Raw genomic sequence first — 22952 nt, 5'->3', positions numbered from 1 at the left:
ACACTCCGGAATTCCGAACATTCCGGAACCTTGGTGCATTCCGGAACTCTGAACATTCCGGAACTCTGAACATTCCGGAATTCCGAACATTCCGGAACCTTGGTGCATTCCGGAACTCTGAACATTCCGGAATTCCGAACATTCCGGAACCTTGGTGCATTCCGGAACCTTGGTGCTTTCCAGAATTCTGAACATTCCGGAACCTTGGTACATTCCGGAACCTTGGTGCATTCCGGAACTCTGAACATTCCGGAATTCCGAACATTCCGGAACCTTGGTGCATTCCGGAACTCTGAACATTCCGGAACTCTGAACATTCCGGAATTCCGAACATTCCGGAACCTTGGTGCATTCCGGAACTCTGAACATTCCGGAATTCCGAACATTCCTTGGTGCATTCCGCAAACTTGGTGCATTCCGGAACTCTGAACATTCCGGAATTCTGAACATTCAGGAACCTTGGTGCATTCCGGAACCTTGGTGCATTCCGGAACTCTGAACATTCCGGAACTCTGAACATTCCGGAATTCCGAACATTCCGGAACCTTGGTGCATTCCGGAACCTTGGTGCATTCCGGAATTCCGAACATTCCGGAACCTTGGTGCATTCCGGAACTCTGAACATTCCAGAATTCCGAACTTTCCGGAATTCCGAACATTCTGGAACCTTGGTGCATTCCGGAACTCTGAACATTCCGGAATTCCGAACATTCTGGAACCTTGGTGCATTCCGGAACCTTGGTGCATTCCGGAACTCTGAACATTCCGGAACCTTGGTGCATTCCGGAACCTTGGTGCATTCCAGAATTCTGAACATTCCGGAACCTTGGTACATTCCGGAATTCCGAACATTCCGGAATTCCGAACATTCCGGAACCTTGGTGCATTCCGGAACTCTGAACATTCCGGAACTCTGAACATTCCGGAACTCTGAACATTCCGGAATTCCGAACATTCCGGAACCTTGGTGCATTCCGGAACCTTGGTGCATTCCAGAATTCTGAACATTCCGGAACCTTGGTGCATTCCGGAAGTGAACATTCCGGAACTCTGAACATTCCGGAACCTTGGTGCATTCCGGAACCTTGGTGCATTCCGGAACTCTGAACATTCCGGAACTCTTAACATTCCGGAACTCTGAACATTCCGGAATTCCGAACATTCCGGAACCTTGGTGCATTCCGGAACCTTGGTGCATTCCGGAACTCTGAACATTCCGGAACTCTTAACATTCCGGAACTCTGAACATTCCGGAATTCCGAACATTCCGGAACCTTGGTGCATTCCGGAACCTTGGTGCATTCCGGAACCTTGGTGCATTCCAGAATTCTGAACATTCCGGAACCTTGGTACATTCCGGAATTCCGAACATTCCGGAACTCTGAACATTCCGGAACCTTGGTGCATTCCGGAACTCTGAACATTCCGGAATTCCGAACATTCCGGAACCTTGGTGCATTCCGGAACCTTGGTGCATTCCGGAACTCCGAACATTCCAGAATTCCGAACATTCCGGAATTCCGAACATTCCGGAACCTTGGTGCATTACGGAACTCTGAACATTCCGGAATTCCGAACATTCCGGAACCTTGGTGCATTCCGGAACTCTGAACATTCCGGAACTCTGAACATTCCGGAATTCCGAACATTCCGGAACCTTGGTGCATTCCGAAACCTTGGGGCATTCCGGAATTCCGAACATTCCGGAACCTTGGTGCATTCCGGAACTCTGAACATTCCTGAATTCCGAACATTCCGGAACCTTGGTGCATTCCGGAACCTTGGTGCATTCCGGAATTCTGAACATTCCGGAACTCTGAACATTCCGGAATTCCGAACATTCCGGAACCTTGGTGCATTCCGAAACCTTGGGGCATTCCGGAATTCCGAACATTCCGGAACCTTGGTGCATTCCGGAACTCTGAACATTCCGGAATTCCGAACATTCCGGAACCTTGGTGCATTCCGGAACCTTGCCGAATTCCGGAACTCTGAACATTCCGGAATTCCGAACATTCCAGAATTCCGAACATTCTGGAACCTTGGTGCATTCCGGAACTCTGAACACTCCGGAATTCCGAACATTCCGGAACCTTGGTGCATTCCGGAACTCTGAACATTCCGGAACTCTGAACATTCCAGAATTCCGAACATTCTGGAACCTTGGTGCATTCCGGAACTCTGAACACTCCGGAATTCCGAACATTCCGGAACCTTGGTGCATTCCGGAACCTTGGTGCATTCCGGAACTCCGAACATTCCAGAATTCCGAACATTCCGGAATTCCGAACATTCCGGAACCTTGGTGCATTCCGGAACTCTGAACATTCCGGAATTCCGAACATTCCGGAACCTTGGTGCATTCCGGAACTCTGAACATTCCGGAACCTTGGTACATTCCGGAATTCCGAACATTCCGGAATTCCGAACATTCCGGAACCTTGGTGCATTCCGGAACTCTGAACATTCCGGAACTCTGAACATTCCGGAATTCCGAACATTCCGGAACCTTGGTGCATTCCGGAACCTTGGTGCATTCCGGAACTCTGAACATTCCGGAACTCTGAACATTCCGGAATTCCGAACATTCCGGAACCTTGGTGCATTCCGGAACCTTGCTGCATTCCGGAACTCTGAACATTCCGGAATTCCGAACATTCCGGAACCTTGGTGCATTCCGGAACATTGCTGCATTCCGGAACTCTGAACATTCCGGAATTCCGAACATTCCGGAACCTTGGTGCATTCCGGAATTCCGAACATTCCGGAACCATGGTGCATTCCGGAACCTTGGTGCATTCCGGAACTCTGAACATTCCAGAAATCTTAGCTCAAACAGCTGCAAAACCTGTTTTCCCAGCACGGGAACCTTGAGCTCTATAAGATAAAGCCATAAACATGTTTGTCTGAGTCTTCTATCAAAAGTTACAGCTATTTATATGAAGTTGTACAAAAACGCTTTCTTTCGCCAAGACAGTGCGTTTCTCACTGTTACATGCATTTGAATGGGGAACTCCACCGAAACAAAGTATAGGTTTTCATTATGTGAATAACTTGGAAATCTTAGCTCAAACAGCTGCAAAACCTGTTTGCCCAGCACGGGAACCTTGAGTTCTATAAGATAAAGCCATAAACATGTGTATCCGAGTCTTCTATCAAAAGTTACAGCTATTCATATGAAGTTGTACAAAAACGCTTTCTTTCGCCAAGACAGTGCGTTTCTCACTGTTACATGCATTTGAATGGGGAACTCGACCGAAACAAAGTATAGGTTTTCATTATGTGAATAACTTGGAAATCTTAGCTCAAACAGCTGCAAAACCTGGTTTCCCAGCACGGGAACCTTGAGTTCTATAAGATAAAGCCATAAACATGTGTATCCGAGTCTTCTATCAAAAGTTACAGCTATTCATATGAAGTTGTACAAAAACGCTTTCTTTCGCCAAGACAGTGCGTTTCTCACTGTTACATGCATTTGAATGGGGAACTCGACCGAAACAAAGTATAGGTTTTCATTATGTGAATAACTTGGAAATCTTAGCTCAAACAGCTGCAAAACCTGTTTTCCCAGCACGGAGACCTTGAGCTCTATAAGATAAAGCCATAAACATGTTTGTCTGAGTCTTCTATCAAAAGTTACAGCTATTTATATGAAGTTGTACAAAAACGCTTTCTTTCGCCAAGACAGTGCGTTTCTCACTGTTACATTCATTTGAATGGGGAACTCCACCGAAACAAAGTATAGGTTTTCATTATGTGAATAACTTGGAAATCTTAGCTCAAACAGCTGCAAAACCTGTTTTCCCAGCACGGGAACCTTGAGTTCTATAAGATAAAGCCATAAACATGTGTATCCGAGTCTTCTATCAAAAGTTACAGCTATTTATATGAAGTTGTACAAAATAGCTTTCTTTCGCCAAGACAGTGCGTTTCTCACTGTTACATGCATTTGAATGGGGAACTCGACCGAAACAAAGTATAGGTTTTCATTATGTGAATAACTTGGAAATCTTAGCTCAAACAGCTGCAAAACCTGTTTGCCCAGCACGGAGACCTTGAGTTCTATAAGATAAAGCCATAAACATGTGTATCCGAGTCTTCTATCAAAAGTTACAGCTATTTAAATGAAGTTGTACAAAAACGCTTTCTTTCGCCAAGACAGTGTGTTTCTCACTGTTACATGCATTTGAATGGGGAACTCGACCGAAACAAAGTATAGGTTTTCATTATGTGAATAACTTGGAAATCTTAGCTCAAACAGCTGCAAAACCTGTTTTCCCAGCACGGGAACCTTGAGTTCTATAAGATAAAGCCATAAACATGTTTGTCTGAGTCTTCTATCAAAAGTTACAGCTATTCATATGAAGTTGTACAAAAACGCTTTCTTTCGCCAAGACAGTGCGTTTCTCACTGTTACATGCATTTGAATGGGGAACTCGACCGAAACAAAGTATAGGTTTTCATTATGTGAATAACTTGGAAATCTTAGCTCAAACAGCTGCAAAACCTGTTTTCCCAGCACGGAGACCTTGAGTTCTATAAGATAAAGCCATAAACATGTTTGTCTGAGTCTTCTATCAAAAGTTACAGCTATTTATATGAAGTTGTACAAAAACGCTTTCTTTCGCCAAGACAGTGCGTTTCTCACTGTTACATTCATTTGAATGGGGAACTCCACCGAAACAAAGTATAGGTTTTCATTATGTGAATAACTTGGAAATCTTAGCTCAAACAGCTGCAAAACCTGTTTTCCCAGCACGGGAACCTTGAGTTCTATAAGATAAAGCCATAAACATGTGTATCCGAGTCTTCTATCAAAAGTTACAGCTATTTATATGAAGTTGTACAAAAACGCTTTCTTTCACCAAGACAGTGCGTTTCTCACTGTTACATGCATTTGAATGGGGAACTCCACTGAAACAAAGTATAGGTTTTTCATTATGTGAATAACTTGGAAATCTTAGCTCAAACAGCTGCAAAACCTGTTTTCCCAGCACGGAGACCTTGAGTTCTATAAGATAAAGCCATAAACATGTGTATCCGAGTCTTCTATCAAAAGTTACAGCTATTTATATGAAGTTGTACAAAATAGCTTTCTTTCGCCAAGACAGTGCGTTTCTCACTGTTACATGCATTTGAATGGGGAACTCGACCGAAACAAAGTATAGGTTTTCATTATGTGAATAACTTGGAAATCTTAGCTCAAACAGCTGCAAAACCTGGTTTCCCAGCACGGGAACCTTGAGTTCTATAAGATAAAGCCATAAACATGTGTATCCGAGTCTTCTATCAAAAGTTACAGCTATTTATATGAAGTTGTACAAAAACGCTTTCTTTCGCCAAGACAGTGCGTTTCTCACTGTTACATGCATTTGAATGGGGAACTCGACCGAAACAAAGTATAGGTTTTCATTATGTGAATAACTTGGAAATCTTAGCTCAAACAGCTGCAAAACCTGTTTTCCCAGCACGGAGACCTTGAGCTCTATAAGATAAAGCCATAAACATGTGTATCCGAGTCTTCTATCAAAAGTTACAGCTATTTATATGAAGTTGTACAAAAACGCTTTCTTTCGCCAAGACAGTGCGTTTCTCACTGTTACATGCATTTGAATGGGGAACTCGACCGAAACAAAGTATAGGTTTTCATTATGTGAATAACTTGGAAATCTTAGCTCAAACAGCTGCAAAACCTGTTTTCCCAGCACGGAGACCTTGAGCTCTATAAGATAAAGCCATAAACATGTGTATCCGAGTCTTCTATCAAAAGTTACAGCTATTTATATGAAGTTGTACAAAAACGCTTTCTTTCGCCAAGACAGTGCGTTTCTCACTGTTACATGCATTTGAATGGGGAACTCCACCGAAACAAAGTATAGGTTTTCATTATGTGAATAACTTGGAAATCTTAGCTCAAACAGCTGCAAAACCTGGTTTCCCAGCACGGGAACCTTGAGTTCTATAAGATAAAGCCATAAACATGTGTATCCGAGTCTTCTATCAAAAGTTACAGCTATTCATATGAAGTTGTACAAAAACGCTTTCTTTCGCCAAGACAGTGCGTTTCTCACTGTTACATGCATTTGAATGGGGAACTCGACCGAAACAAAGTATAGGTTTTCATTATGTGAATAACTTGGAAATCTTAGCTCAAACAGCTGCAAAACCTGTTTGCCCAGCACGGAGACCTTGAGTTCTATAAGATAAAGCCATAAACATGTGTATCCGAGTCTTCTATCAAAAGTTACAGCTATTTAAATGAAGTTGTACAAAAACGCTTTCTTTCGCCAAGACAGTGTGTTTCTCACTGTTACATGCATTTGAATGGGGAACTCGACCGAAACAAAGTATAGGTTTTCATTATGTGAATAACTTGGAAATCTTAGCTCAAACAGCTGCAAAACCTGTTTTCCCAGCACGGGAACCTTGAGTTCTATAAGATAAAGCCATAAACATGTTTGTCTGAGTCTTCTATCAAAAGTTACAGCTATTCATATGAAGTTGTACAAAAACGCTTTCTTTCGCCAAGACAGTGCGTTTCTCACTGTTACATGCATTTGAATGGGGAACTCGACCGAAACAAAGTATAGGTTTTCATTATGTGAATAACTTGGAAATCTTAGCTCAAACAGCTGCAAAACCTGTTTTCCCAGCACGGAGACCTTGAGTTCTATAAGATAAAGCCATAAACATGTTTGTCTGAGTCTTCTATCAAAAGTTACAGCTATTTATATGAAGTTGTACAAAAACGCTTTCTTTCGCCAAGACAGTGCGTTTCTCACTGTTACATTCATTTGAATGGGGAACTCCACCGAAACAAAGTATAGGTTTTCATTATGTGAATAACTTGGAAATCTTAGCTCAAACAGCTGCAAAACCTGTTTTCCCAGCACGGGAACCTTGAGTTCTATAAGATAAAGCCATAAACATGTGTATCCGAGTCTTCTATCAAAAGTTACAGCTATTTATATGAAGTTGTACAAAAACGCTTTCTTTCACCAAGACAGTGCGTTTCTCACTGTTACATGCATTTGAATGGGGAACTCCACTGAAACAAAGTATAGGTTTTTCATTATGTGAATAACTTGGAAATCTTAGCTCAAACAGCTGCAAAACCTGTTTTCCCAGCACGGAGACCTTGAGTTCTATAAGATAAAGCCATAAACATGTGTATCCGAGTCTTCTATCAAAAGTTACAGCTATTTATATGAAGTTGTACAAAATAGCTTTCTTTCGCCAAGACAGTGCGTTTCTCACTGTTACATGCATTTGAATGGGGAACTCGACCGAAACAAAGTATAGGTTTTCATTATGTGAATAACTTGGAAATCTTAGCTCAAACAGCTGCAAAACCTGGTTTCCCAGCACGGGAACCTTGAGTTCTATAAGATAAAGCCATAAACATGTGTATCCGAGTCTTCTATCAAAAGTTACAGCTATTTATATGAAGTTGTACAAAAACGCTTTCTTTCGCCAAGACAGTGCGTTTCTCACTGTTACATGCATTTGAATGGGGAACTCGACCGAAACAAAGTATAGGTTTTCATTATGTGAATAACTTGGAAATCTTAGCTCAAACAGCTGCAAAACCTGTTTTCCCAGCACGGAGACCTTGAGCTCTATAAGATAAAGCCATAAACATGTGTATCCGAGTCTTCTATCAAAAGTTACAGCTATTTATATGAAGTTGTACAAAAACGCTTTCTTTCGCCAAGACAGTGCGTTTCTCACTGTTACATGCATTTGAATGGGGAACTCGACCGAAACAAAGTATAGGTTTTCATTATGTGAATAACTTGGAAATCTTAGCTCAAACAGCTGCAAAACCTGTTTTCCCAGCACGGAGACCTTGAGCTCTATAAGATAAAGCCATAAACATGTGTATCCGAGTCTTCTATCAAAAGTTACAGCTATTTATATGAAGTTGTACAAAAACGCTTTCTTTCGCCAAGACAGTGCGTTTCTCACTGTTACATGCATTTGAATGGGGAACTCCACCGAAACAAAGTATAGGTTTTCATTATGTGAATAACTTGGAAATCTTAGCTCAAACAGCTGCAAAACCTGGTTTCCCAGCACGGGAACCTTGAGTTCTATAAGGTAAAGCCATAAACATGTGTATCCGAGTCTTCTATCAAAAGTTACAGCTATTCATATGAAGTTGTACAAAAACGCTTTCTTTCGCCAAGACAGTGCGTTTCTCACTGTTACATGCATTTGAATGGGGAACTCGACCGAAACAAAGTATAGGTTTTCATTATGTGAATAACTTGGAAATCTTAGCTCAAACAGCTGCAAAACCTGTTTTCCCAGCACGGAGACCTTGAGCTCTATAAGATAAAGCCATAAACATGTTTGTCTGAGTCTTCTATCAAAAGTTACAGCTATTTATATGAAGTTGTACAAAAACGCTTTCTTTCGCCAAGACAGTGCGTTTCTCACTGTTACATTCATTTGAATGGGGAACTCCACCGAAACAAAGTATAGGTTTTCATTATGTGAATAACTTGGAAATCTTAGCTCAAACAGCTGCAAAACCTGTTTTCCCAGCACGGGAACCTTGAGTTCTATAAGATAAATCCATAAACATGTGTATCCGAGTCTTCTATCAAAAGTTACAGCTATTTATATGAAGTTGTACAAAATAGCTTTCTTTCGCCAAGACAGTGCGTTTCTCACTGTTACATGCATTTGAATGGGGAACTCCACCGAAACAAAGTATAGGTTTTCATTATGTGAATAACTTGGAAATCTTAGCTCAAACAGCTGCAAAACCTGTTTGCCCAGCACGGAGACCTTGAGTTCTATAAGATAAAGCCATAAACATGTGTATCCGAGTCTTCTATCAAAAGTTACAGCTATTTAAATGAAGTTGTACAAAAACGCTTTCTTTCGCCAAGACAGGGTGTTTCTCACTGTTACATGCATTTGAATGGGGAACTCGACCGAAACAAAGTATAGGTTTTCATTATGTGAATAACTTGGAAATCTTAGCTCAAACAGCTGCAAAACCTGTTTTCCCAGCACGGGAACCTTGAGTTCTATAAGATAAAGCCATAAACATGTTTGTCTGAGTCTTCTATCAAAAGTTACAGCTATTCATATGAAGTTGTACAAAAACGCTTTCTTTCGCCAAGACAGTGCGTTTCTCACTGTTACATGCATTTGAATGGGGAACTCGACCGAAACAAAGTATAGGTTTTCATTATGTGAATAACTTGGAAATCTTAGCTCAAACAGCTGCAAAACCTGTTTTCCCAGCACGGAGACCTTGAGTTCTATAAGATAAAGCCATAAACATGTTTGTCTGAGTCTTCTATCAAAAGTTACAGCTATTTATATGAAGTTGTACAAAAACGCTTTCTTTCGCCAAGACAGTGCGTTTCTCACTGTTACATTCATTTGAATGGGGAACTCCACCGAAACAAAGTATAGGTTTTCATTATGTGAATAACTTGGAAATCTTAGCTCAAACAGCTGCAAAACCTGTTTTCCCAGCACGGGAACCTTGAGTTCTATAAGATAAAGCCATAAACATGTGTATCCGAGTCTTCTATCAAAAGTTACAGCTATTTATATGAAGTTGTACAAAAACGCTTTCTTTCGCCAAGACAGTGCGTTTCTCACTGTTACATGCATTTGAATGGGGAACTCCACTGAAACAAAGTATAGGTTTTTAATTATGTGAATAACTTGGAAATCTTAGCTCAAACAGCTGCAAAACCTGTTTTCCCAGCACGGAGACCTTGAGTTCTATAAGATAAAGCCATAAACATGTGTATCCGAGTCTTCTATCAAAAGTTACAGCTATTTATATGAAGTTGTACAAAATAGCTTTCTTTCGCCAAGACAGTGCGTTTCTCACTGTTACATGCATATGAATGGGGAACTCGACCGAAACAAAGTATAGGTTTTCATTATGTGAATAACTTGGAAATCTTAGCTCAAACAGCTGCAAAACCTGTTTTCCCAGCACGGAGACCTTGAGCTCTATAAGATAAAGCCATAAACATGTGTATCCGAGTCTTCTATCAAAAGTTACAGCTATTTCTATGAAGTTGTACAAAAACGCTTTCTTTCGCCAAGACAGTGCGTTTCTCACTGTTACATGCATTTGAATGGGGATCTCGACCGAAACAAAGTATAGGTTTTCATTATGTGAATAACTTGGAAATCTTAGCTCAAACAGCTGCAAAACCTGTTTTCCCAGCACGGGAACCTTGAGTTCTATAAGATAAAGCCATAAACATGTGTATCCGAGTCTTCTATCAAAAGTTACAGCTATTTATATGAAGTTGTACAAAAACGCTTTCTTTCGCCAAGACAGTGCGTTTCTCACTGTTACATGCATTTGAATGGGGAACTCCACTGAAACAAAGTATAGGTTTTTCATTATGTGAATAACTTGGAAATCTTAGCTCAAACAGCTGCAAAACCTGTTTTCCCAGCACGGAGACCTTGAGTTCTATAAGATAAAGCCATAAACATGTGTATCCGAGTCTTCTATCAAAAGTTACAGCTATTTATATGAAGTTGTACAAAATAGCTTTCTTTCGCCAAGACAGTGCGTTTCTCACTGTTACATGCATTTGAATGGGGAACTCGACCGAAACAAAGTATAGGTTTTCATTATGTGAATAACTTGGAAATCTTAGCTCAAACAGCTGCAAAACCTGTTTTCCCAGCACGGAGACCTTGAGCTCTATAAGATAAAGCCATAAACATGTGTATCCGAGTCTTCTATCAAAAGTTACAGCTATTTATATGAAGTTGTACAAAAACGCTTTCTTTCGCCAAGACAGTGCGTTTCTCACTGTTACATGCATTTGAATGGGGAACTCGACCGAAACAAAGTATAGGTTTTCATTATGTGAATAACTTGGAAATCTTAGCTCAAACAGCTGCAAAACCTGTTTTCCCAGCACGGAGACCTTGAGCTCTATAAGATAAAGCCATAAACATGTGTATCCGAGTCTTCTATCAAAAGTTACAGCTATTTATATGAAGTTGTACAAAAACGCTTTCTTTCGCCAAGACAGTGCGTTTCTCACTGTTACATGCATTTGAATGGGGAACTCCACCGAAACAAAGTATAGGTTTTCATTATGTGAATAACTTGGAAATCTTAGCTCAAACAGCTGCAAAACCTGTTTGCCCAGCACGGGAACCTTGAGTTCTATAAGATAAAGCCATAAACATGTGTATCCGAGTCTTCTATCAAAAGTTACAGCTATTCATATGAAGTTGTACAAAATAGCTTTCTTTCGCCAAGACAGTGCGTTTCTCACTGTTACATGCATTTGAATGGGGAACTCCACCGAAACAAAGTATAGGTTTTCATTATGTGAATAACTTGGAAATCTTAGCTCAAACAGCTGCAAAACCTGGTTTCCCAGCACGGGAACCTTGAGTTCTATAAGATAAAGCCATAAACATGTGTATCCGAGTCTTCTATCAAAAGTTACAGCTATTCATATGAAGTTGTACAAAAACGCTTTCTTTCGCCAAGACAGTGCGTTTCTCACTGTTACATGCATTTGAATGGGGAACTCGACCGAAACAAAGTATAGGTTTTCATTATGTGAATAACTTGGAAATCTTAGCTCAAACAGCTGCAAAACCTGTTTTCCCAGCACGGAGACCTTGAGCTCTATAAGATAAAGCCATAAACATGTTTGTCTGAGTCTTCTATCAAAAGTTACAGCTATTTATATGAAGTTGTACAAAAACGCTTTCTTTCGCCAAGACAGTGCGTTTCTCACTGTTACATTCATTTGAATGGGGAACTCCACCGAAACAAAGTATAGGTTTTCATTATGTGAATAACTTGGAAATCTTAGCTCAAACAGCTGCAAAACCTGTTTTCCCAGCACGGGAACCTTGAGTTCTATAAGATAAAGCCATAAACATGTGTATCCGAGTCTTCTATCAAAAGTTACAGCTATTTATATGAAGTTGTACAAAATAGCTTTCTTTCGCCAAGACAGTGCGTTTCTCACTGTTACATGCATTTGAATGGGGAACTCGACCGAAACAAAGTATAGGTTTTCATTATGTGAATAACTTGGAAATCTTAGCTCAAACAGCTGCAAAACCTGTTTGCCCAGCACGGAGACCTTGAGTTCTATAAGATAAAGCCATAAACATGTGTATCCGAGTCTTCTATCAAAAGTTACAGCTATTTAAATGAAGTTGTACAAAAACGCTTTCTTTCGCCAAGACAGGGTGTTTCTCACTGTTACATGCATTTGAATGGGGAACTCGACCGAAACAAAGTATAGGTTTTCATTATGTGAATAACTTGGAAATCTTAGCTCAAACAGCTGCAAAACCTGTTTTCCCAGCACGGGAACCTTGAGTTCTATAAGATAAAGCCATAAACATGTTTGTCTGAGTCTTCTATCAAAAGTTACAGCTATTCATATGAAGTTGTACAAAAACGCTTTCTTTCGCCAAGACAGTGCGTTTCTCACTGTTACATGCATTTGAATGGGGAACTCGACCGAAACAAAGTATAGGTTTTCATTATGTGAATAACTTGGAAATCTTAGCTCAAACAGCTGCAAAACCTGTTTTCCCAGCACGGAGACCTTGAGTTCTATAAGATAAAGCCATAAACATGTTTGTCTGAGTCTTCTATCAAAAGTTACAGCTATTTATATGAAGTTGTACAAAAACGCTTTCTTTCGCCAAGACAGTGCGTTTCTCACTGTTACATTCATTTGAATGGGGAACTCCACCGAAACAAAGTATAGGTTTTCATTATGTGAATAACTTGGAAATCTTAGCTCAAACAGGTGCAAAACCTGTTTGCCCAGCACGGAGACCTTGAGTTCTATAAGATAAAGCCATAAACATGTGTATCCGAGTCTTCTATCAAAAGTTACAGCTATTTAAATGAAGTTGTACAAAAACGCTTTCTTTCGCCAAGACAGTGTGTTTCTCACTGTTACATGCATTTGAATGGGGAACTCGACCGAAACAAAGTATAGGTTTTCATTATGTGAATAACTTGGAAATCTTAGCTCAAACAGCTGCAAAACCTGTTTGCCCAGCACGGAGACCTTGAGTTCTATAAGATAAAGCCATAAACATGTGTATCCGAGTCTTCTATCAAAAGTTACAGCTATTCATATGAAGTTGTACAAAAACGCTTTCTTTCGCCAAGACAGTGCGTTTCTCACTGTTACATGCATTTGAATGGGGAACTCGACCGAAACAAAGTATAGGTTTTCATTATGTGAATAACTTGGAAATCTTAGCTCAAACAGCTGCAAAACCTGTTTTCCCAGCACAGAGACCTTGAGTTCTATAAGATAAAGCCATAAACATGTTTGTCTGAGTCTTCTATCAAAAGTTACAGCTATTTATATGAAGTTGTACAAAAACGCTTTCTTTCGCCAAGACAGTGCGTTTCTCACTGTTACATTCATTTGAATGGGGAACTCCACCGAAACAAAGTATAGGTTTTCATTATGTGAATAACTTGGAAATCTTAGCTCAAACAGCTGCAAAACCTGTTTTCCCAGCACGGGAACCTTGAGTTCTATAAGATAAAGCCATAAACATGTGTATCCGAGTCTTCTATCAAAAGTTACAGCTATTTATATGAAGTTGTACAAAAACGCTTTCTTTCGCCAAGACAGTGCGTTTCTCACTGTTACATGCATTTGAATGGGGAACTCCACTGAAACAAAGTATAGGTTTTTAATTATGTGAATAACTTGGAAATCTTAGCTCAAACAGCTGCAAAACCTGTTTTCCCAGCACGGAGACCTTGAGTTCTATAAGATAAAGCCATAAACATGTGTATCCGAGTCTTCTATCAAAAGTTACAGCTATTTATATGAAGTTGTACAAAATAGCTTTCTTTCGCCAAGACAGTGCGTTTCTCACTGTTACATGCATTTGAATGGGGAACTCGACCGAAACAAAGTATAGGTTTTCATTATGTGAATAACTTGGAAATCTTAGCTCAAACAGCTGCAAAACCTGTTTTCCCAGCACGGAGACCTTGAGCTCTATAAGATAAAGCCATAAACATGTGTATCCGAGTCTTCTATCAAAAGTTACAGCTATTTATATGAAGTTGTACAAAAACGCTTTCTTTCGCCAAGACAGTGCGTTTCTCACTGTTACATGCATTTGAATGGGGAACTCGACCGAAACAAAGTATAGGTTTTCATTATGTGAATAACTTGGAAATCTTAGCTCAAACAGCTGCAAAACCTGTTTGCCCAGCACGGGAACCTTGAGTTCTATAAGATAAAGCCATAAACATGTGTATCCGAGTCTTCTATCAAAAGTTACAGCTATTTATATGAAGTTGTACAAAATAGCTTTCTTTCGCCAAGACAGTGCGTTTCTCACTGTTACATGCATTTGAATGGGGAACTCGACCGAAACAAAGTATAGGTTTTCATTATGTGAATAACTTGGAAATCTTAGCTCAAACAGGTGCAAAACCTGTTTGCCCAGCACGGGAACCTTGAGTTCTATAAGATAAAGCCATAAACATGTGTATCCGAGTCTTCTATCAAAAGTTACAGCTATTTAAATGAAGTTGTACAAAAACGCTTTCTTTCGCCAAGACAGTGTGTTTCTCACTGTTACATGCATTTGAATGGGGAACTCGACCGAAACAAAGTATAGGTTTTCATTATGTGAATAACTTGGAAATCTTAGCTCAAACAGCTGCAAAACCTGGTTTCCCAGCACGGGAACCTTGAGTTCTATAAGATAAAGCCATAAACATGTGTATCCGAGTCTTCTATCAAAAGTTACAGCTATTCATATGAAGTTGTACAAAAACGCTTTCTTTCGCCAAGACAGTGCGTTTCTCACTGTTACATGCATTTGAATGGGGAACTCGACCGAAACAAAGTATAGGTTTTCATTATGTGAATAACTTGGAAATCTTAGCTCAAACAGCTGCAAAACCTGTTTTCCCAGCACGGAGACCTTGAGCTCTATAAGATAAAGCCATAAACATGTTTGTCTGAGTCTTCTATCAAAAGTTACAGCTATTTATATGAAGTTGTACAAAAACGCTTTCTTTCGCCAAGACAGTGCGTTTCTCACTGTTACATTCATTTGAATGGGGAACTCCACCGAAACAAAGTATAGGTTTTCATTATGTGAATAACTTGGAAATCTTAGCTCAAACAGCTGCAAAACCTGTTTTCCCAGCACGGGAACCTTGAGTTCTATAAGATAAAGCCATAAACATGTGTATCCGAGTCTTCTATCAAATGTTACAGCTATTTATATGAAGTTGTACAAAATAGCTTTCTTTCGCCAAGACAGTGCGTTTCTCACTGTTACATGCATTTGAATGGGGAACTCGACCGAAACAAAGTATAGGTTTTCATTATGTGAATAACTTGGAAATCTTAGCTCAAACAGCTGCAAAACCTGTTTGCCCAGCACGGAGACCTTGAGTTCTATAAGATAAAGCCATAAACATGTGTATCCGAGTCTTCTATCAAAAGTTACAGCTATTTAAATGAAGTTGTACAAAAACGCTTTCTTTCGCCAAGACAGTGTGTTTCTCACTGTTACATGCATTTGAATGGGGAACTCGACCGAAACAAAGTATAGGTTTTCATTATGTGAATAACTTGGAAATCTTAGCTCAAACAGCTGCAAAACCTGTTTTCCCAGCACGGGAACCTTGAGCTCTATAAGATAAAGCCATAAACATGTTTGTCTGAGTCTTCTATCAAAAGTTACAGCTATTCATATGAAGTTGTACAAAAACGCTTTCTTTCGCCAAGACAGTGCGTTTCTCACTGTTACATGCATTTGAATGGGGAACTCGACCGAAACAAAGTATAGGTTTTCATTATGTGAATAACTTGGAAATCTTAGCTCAAACAGCTGCAAAACCTGTTTTCCCAGCACGGAGACCTTGAGTTCTATAAGATAAAGCCATAAACATGTTTGTCTGAGTCTTCTATCAAAAGTTACAGCTATTTATATGAAGTTGTACAAAAACGCTTTCTTTCGCCAAGACAGTGCGTTTCTCACTGTTACATTCATTTGAATGGGGAACTCCACCGAAACAAAGTATAGGTTTTCATTATGTGAATAACTTGGAAATCTTAGCTCAAACAGCTGCAAAACCTGTTTTCCCAGCACGGGAACCTTGAGTTCTATAAGATAAAGCCATAAACATGTGTATCCGAGTCTTCTATCAAAAGTTACAGCTATTTATATGAAGTTGTACAAAAACGCTTTCTTTCGCCAAGACAGTGCGTTTCTCACTGTTACATGCATTTGAATGGGGAACTCGACCGAAACAAAGTATAGGTTTTCATTATGTGAATAACTTGGAAATCTTAGCTCAAACAGCTGCAAAACCTGTTTTCCCAGCACGGGAACCTTGAGTTCTATAAGATAAAGCCATAAACATGTGTATCCGAGTCTTCTATCAAAAGTTACAGCTATTTATATGAAGTTGTACAAAAACGCTTTCTTTCGCCAAGACAGTGCGTTTCTCACTGTTACATGCATTTGAATGGGGAACTCGACCGAAACAAAGTATAGGTTTTCATTATGTGAATAACTTGGAAATCTTAGCTCAAACAGCTGCAAAACCTGTTTTCCCAGCACGGAGACCTTGAGCTCTATAAGATAAAGCCATAAACATGTGTATCCGAGTCTTCTATCAAAAGTTACAGCTATTTATATGAAGTTGTACAAAAACGCTTTCTTTCGCCAAGACAGTGCGTTTCTCACTGTTACATGCATTTGAATGGGGAACTCCACCGAAACAAAGTATAGGTTTTCATTATGTGAATAACTTGGAAATCTTAGCTCAAACAGCTGCAAAACCTGTTTGCCCAGCACGGGAACCTTGAGTTCTATAAGATAAAGCCATAAACATGTGTATCCGAGTCTTCTATCAAAAGTTACAGCTATTCATATGAAGTTGTACAAAAACGCTTTCTTTCGCCAAGACAGTGCGTTTCTCACTGTTACATGCATTTGAATGGGGAACTCGACCGAAACAAAGTATAGGTTTTCATTATGTGAATAACTTGGAAATCTTAGCTCAAACAGCTGCAAAACCTGGTTTCCCAGCACGGGAACCTTGAGTTCTATAAGATAAAGCCATAAACATGTGTATCCGAGTCTTCTATCAAAAGTTACAGCTATTCATATGAAGTTGTACAAAAACGCTTTCTTTCGCCAAGACAGTGCGTTTCTCACTGTTACATGCATTTGAATGGGGAACTCGACCGAAACAAAGTATAGGTTTTCATTATGTGAATAACTTGGAAATCTTAGCTCAAACAGCTGCAAAACCTGTTTTCCCAGCACGGAGACCTTGAGCTCTATAAGATAAAGCCATAAACATGTGTATCCGAGTCTTCTATCAAAAGTTACAGCTATTTATATGAAGTTGTACAAAAACGCTTTCTTTCGCCAAGACAGTGCGTTTCTCACTGTTACATGCATTTGAATGGGGAACTCGACCGAAACAAAGTATAGGTTTTCATTATGTGAATAACTTGGAAATCTTAGCTCAAACAGCTGCAAAACCTGTTTGCCCAGCACGGGAACCTTGAGTTCTATAAGATAAAGCCATAAACATGTGTATCCGAGTCTTCTATCAAAAGTTACAGCTATTTATATGAAGTTGTACAAAATAGCTTTCTTTCGCCAAGACAGTGCGTTTCTCACTGTTACATGCATTTGAATGGGGAACTCGACCGAAACAAAGTATAGGTTTTCATTATGTGAATAACTTGGAAATCTTAGCTCAAACAGGTGCAAAACCTGTTTGCCCAGCACGGAGACCTTGAGTTCTATAAGATAAAGCCATAAACATGTGTATCCGAGTCTTCTATCAAAAGTTACAGCTATTTAAATGAAGTTGTACAAAAACGCTTTCTTTCGCCAAGACAGTGTGTTTCTCACTGTTACATGCATTTGAATGGGGAACTCGACCGAAACAAAGTATAGGTTTTCATTATGTGAATAACTTGGAAATCTTAGCTCAAACAGCTGCAAAACCTGTTTGCCCAGCACGGAGACCTTGAGTTCTATAAGATAAAGCCATAAACATGTGTATCCGAGTCTTCTATCAAAAGTTACAGCTATTCATATGAAGTTGTACAAAAACGCTTTCTTTCGCCAAGACAGTGCGTTTCTCACTGTTACATGCATTTGAATGGGGAACTCGACCGAAACAAAATATAGGTTTTCATTATGTGAATAACTTGGAAATCTTAGCTCAAACAGCTGCAAAACCTGGTTTCCCAGCACGGGAACCTTGAGTTCTATAAGATAAAGCCATAAACATGTGTATCCGAGTCTTCTATCAAAAGTTACAGCTATTTAAATGAAGTTGTACAAAAACGCTTTCTTTCGCCAAGACAGTGTGTTTCTCACTGTTACATGCATTTGAATGGGGAACTCGACCGAAACAAAGTATAGGTTTTCATTATGTGAATAACTTGGAAATCTTAGCTCAAACAGCTGCAAAACCTGTTTTCCCAGCACGGGAACCTTGAGCTCTATAAGATAAAGCCATAAACATGTTTGTCTGAGTCTTCTATCAAAAGTTACAGCTATTCATATGAAGTTGTACAAAAACGCTTTCTTTCGCCAAGACAGTGCGTTTCTCACTGTTACATGCATTTGAATGGGGAACTCGACCGAAACAAAGTATAGGTTTTCATTATGTGAATAACTTGGAAATCTTAGCTCAAACAGCTGCAAAACCTGTTTTCCCAGCACGGAGACCTTGAGTTCTATAAGATAAAGCCATGAACATGTTTGTCTGAGTCTTCTATCAAAAGTTACAGCTATTTATATGAAGTTGTACAAAAACGCTTTCTTTCGCCAAGACAGTGCGTTTCTCACTGTTACATTCATTTGAATGGGGAACTCCACCGAAACAAAGTATAGGTTTTCATTATGTGAATAACTTGGAAATCTTAGCTCAAACAGCTGCAAAACCTGTTTTCCCAGCACGGGAACCTTGAGTTCTATAAGATAAAGCCATAAACATGTGTATCCGAGTCTTCTATCAAAAGTTACAGCTATTTATATGAAGTTGTACAAAAACGCTTTCTTTCGCCAAGACAGTGCGTTTCTCACTGTTACATGCATTTGAATGGGGAACTCGACCGAAACAAAGTATAGGTTTTCATTATGTGAATAACTTGGAAATCTTAGCTCAAACAGCTGCAAAACCTGTTTTCCCAGCACGGGAACCTTGAGTTCTATAAGATAAAGCCATAAACATGTGTATCCGAGTCTTCTATCAAAAGTTACAGCTATTTATATGAAGTTGTACAAAAACGCTTTCTTTCGCCAAGACAGTGCGTTTCTCACTGTTACATGCATTTGAATGGGGAACTCGACCGAAACAAAGTATAGGTTTTCATTATGTGAATAACTTGGAAATCTTAGCTCAAACAGCTGCAAAACCTGTTTTCCCAGCACGGAGACCTTGAGCTCTATAAGATAAAGCCATAAACATGTGTATCCGAGTCTTCTATCAAAAGTTACAGCTATTTATATGAAGTTGTACAAAAACGCTTTCTTTCGCCAAGACAGTGCGTTTCTCACTGTTACATGCATTTGAATGGGGAACTCCACCGAAACAAAGTATAGGTTTTCATTATGTGAATAACTTGGAAATCTTAGCTCAAACAGCTGCAAAACCTGTTTGCCCAGCACGGGAACCTTGAGTTCTATAAGATAAAGCCATAAACATGTGTATCCGAGTCTTCTATCAAAAGTTACAGCTATTCATATGAAGTTGTACAAAAACGCTTTCTTTCGCCAAGACAGTGCGTTTCTCACTGTTACATGCATTTGAATGGGGAACTCGACCGAAACAAAGTATAGGTTTTCATTATGTGAATAACTTGGAAATCTTAGCTCAAACAGCTGCAAAACCTGGTTTCCCAGCACGGGAACCTTGAGTTCTATAAGATAAAGCCATAAACATGTGTATCCGAGTCTTCTATCAAAAGTTACAGCTATTCATATGAAGTTGTACAAAAACGCTTTCTTTCGCCAAGACAGTGCGTTTCTCACTGTTACATGCATTTGAATGGGGAACTCGACCGAAACAAAGTATAGGTTTTCATTATGTGAATAACTTGGAAATCTTAGCTCAAACAGCTGCAAAACCTGTTTTCCCAGCACGGAGACCTTGAGCTCTATAAGATAAAGCCATAAACATGTTTGTCTGAGTCTTCTATCAAAAGTTACAGCTATTTATATGAAGTTGTACAAAAACGCTTTCTTTCGCCAAGACAGTGCGTTTCTCACTGTTACATTCATTTGAATGGGGAACTCCACCGAAACAAAGTATAGGTTTTCATTATGTGAATAACTTGGAAATCTTAGCTCAAACAGCTGCAAAACCTGTTTTCCCAGCACGGGAACCTTGAGTTCTATAAGATAAAGCCATAAACATGTGTATCCGAGTCTTCTATCAAAAGTTACAGCTATTTAAATGAAGTTGTACAAAAACGCTTTCTTTCGCCAAGACAGTGTGTTTCTCACTGTTACATGCATTTGAATGGGGAACTCGACCGAAACAAAGTATAGGTTTTCATTATGTGAATAACTTGGAAATCTTAGCTCAAACAGCTGCAAAACCTGTTTTCCCAGCACGGGAACCTTGAGTTCTATAAGATAAAGCCATAAACATGTTTGTCTGAGTCTTCTATCAAAAGTTACAGCTATTCATATGAAGTTGTACAAAAACGCTTTCTTTCGCCAAGACAGTGCGTTTCTCACTGTTACATGCATTTGAATGGGGAACTCGACCGAAACAAAGTATAGGTTTTCATTATGTGAATAACTTGGAAATCTTAGCTCAAACAGCTGCAAAACCTGTTTTCCCAGCACGGAGACCTTGAGTTCTATAAGATAAAGCCATAAACATGTTTGTCTGAGTCTTCTATCAAAAGTTACAGCTATTTATATGAAGTTGTACAAAATAGCTTTCTTTCGCCAAGACAGTGCGTTTCTCACTGTTACATGCATTTGAATGGGGAACTCGACCGAAACAAAGTATAGGTTTTCATTATGTGAATAACTTGGAAATCTTAGCTCAAACAGCTGCAAAACCTGGTTTCCCAGCACGGGAACCTTGAGCTCTATAAGATAAAGCCATAAACATGTGTATCCGAGTCTTCTATCAAAAGTTACAGCTATTTATATGAAGTTGTACAAAATAGCTTTCTTTCGCCAAGACAGTGCGTTTCTCACTGTTACATGCATTTGAATGGGGAACTCGACCGAAACAAAGTATAGGTTTTCATTATGTGAATAACTTGGAAATCTTAGCTCAAACAGCTGCAAAACCTGGTTTCCCAGCACGGGAACCTTGAGTTCTATAAGATAAAGCCATAAACATGTGTATCCGAGTCTTCTATCAAAAGTTACAGCTATTTATATGAAGTTGTACAAAAACGCTTTCTTTCGCCAAGACAGTGCGTTTCTCACTGTTACATGCATTTGAATGGGGAACTCGACCGAAACAAAGTATAGGTTTTCATTATGTGAATAACTTGGAAATCTTAGCTCAAACAGCTGCAAAACCTGTTTTCCCAGCACGGAGACCTTGAGCTCTATAAGATAAAGCCATAAACATGTGTATCCGAGTCTTCTATCAAAAGTTACAGCTATTTATATGAAGTTGTACAAAAACGCTTTCTTTCGCCAAGACAGTGCGTTTCTCACTGTTACATGCATTTGAATGGGGAACTCGACCGAAACAAAGTATAGGTTTTCATTATGTGAATAACTTGGAAATCTTAGCTCAAACAGCTGCAAAACCTGTTTGCCCAGCACGGGAACCTTGAGTTCTATAAGATAAAGCCATAAACATGTGTATCCGAGTCTTCTATCAAAAGTTACAGCTATTTATATGAAGTTGTACAAAAACGCTTTCTTTCGCCAAGACAGTGCGTTTCTCACTGTTACATGCATTTGAATGGGGAACTCGACCGAAACAAAGTATAGGTTTTCATTATGTGAATAACTTGGAAATCTTAGCTCAAACAGCTGCAAAACCTGTTTGCCCAGCACGGAGACTTGAGTTCTATAAGATAAAGCCATAAACATGTGTATCCGAGTCTTCTATCAAAAGTTACAGCTATTTAAATGAAGTTGTACAAAAACGCTTTCTTTCGCCAAGACAGTGCGTTTCTCACTGTTACATGCATTTGAATGGGGAACTCCACCGAAACAAAGTATAGGTTTTCATTATGTGAATAACTTGGAAATCTTAGCTCAAACAGCTGCAAAACCTGGTTTCCCAGCACGGGAACCTTGAGTTCTATAAGATAAAGCCATAAACATGTGTATCCGAGTCTTCTATCAAAAGTTACAGCTATTTATATGAAGTTGTACAAAAACGCTTTCTTTCGCCAAGACAGTGCGTTTCTCACTGTTACATGCATTTGAATGGGGAACTCGACCGAAACAAAGTATAGGTTTTCATTATGTGAATAACTTGGAAATCTTAGCTCAAACAGCTGCAAAACCTGTTTTCCCAGCACGGAGACCTTGAGCTCTATAAGATAAAGCCATAAACATGTTTGTCTGAGTCTTCTATCAAAAGTTACAGCTATTTATATGAAGTTGTACAAAAACGCTTTCTTTCGCCAAGACAGTGCGTTTCTCACTGTTACATTCATTTGAATGGGGAACTCGACCGAAACAAAGTATAGGTTTTCATTATGTGAATAACTTGAAAATCTTAGCTCAAACAGCTGCAAAACCTGTTTGCCCAGCACGGGAACCTTGAGCTCTATAAGATAAAGCCATAAACATGTGTATCCGAGTCTTCTATCAAAAGTTACAGCTATTCATATGAAGTTGTACAAAAACGCTTTCTTTCGCCAAGACAGTGCGTTTCTCACTGTTACATGCATTTGAATGGGGAACTCGACCGAAACAAAGTATAGGTTTTC

Source organism: Maylandia zebra, linkage group LG13 (assembly GCF_041146795.1).
Source record: "Maylandia zebra isolate NMK-2024a linkage group LG13, Mzebra_GT3a, whole genome shotgun sequence".
Taxonomy (NCBI): domain Eukaryota; kingdom Metazoa; phylum Chordata; class Actinopteri; order Cichliformes; family Cichlidae; genus Maylandia; species Maylandia zebra.
The sequence above is the reverse complement of the archived record's forward strand: the minus strand, read 5'-3'. Positions refer to the sequence as shown.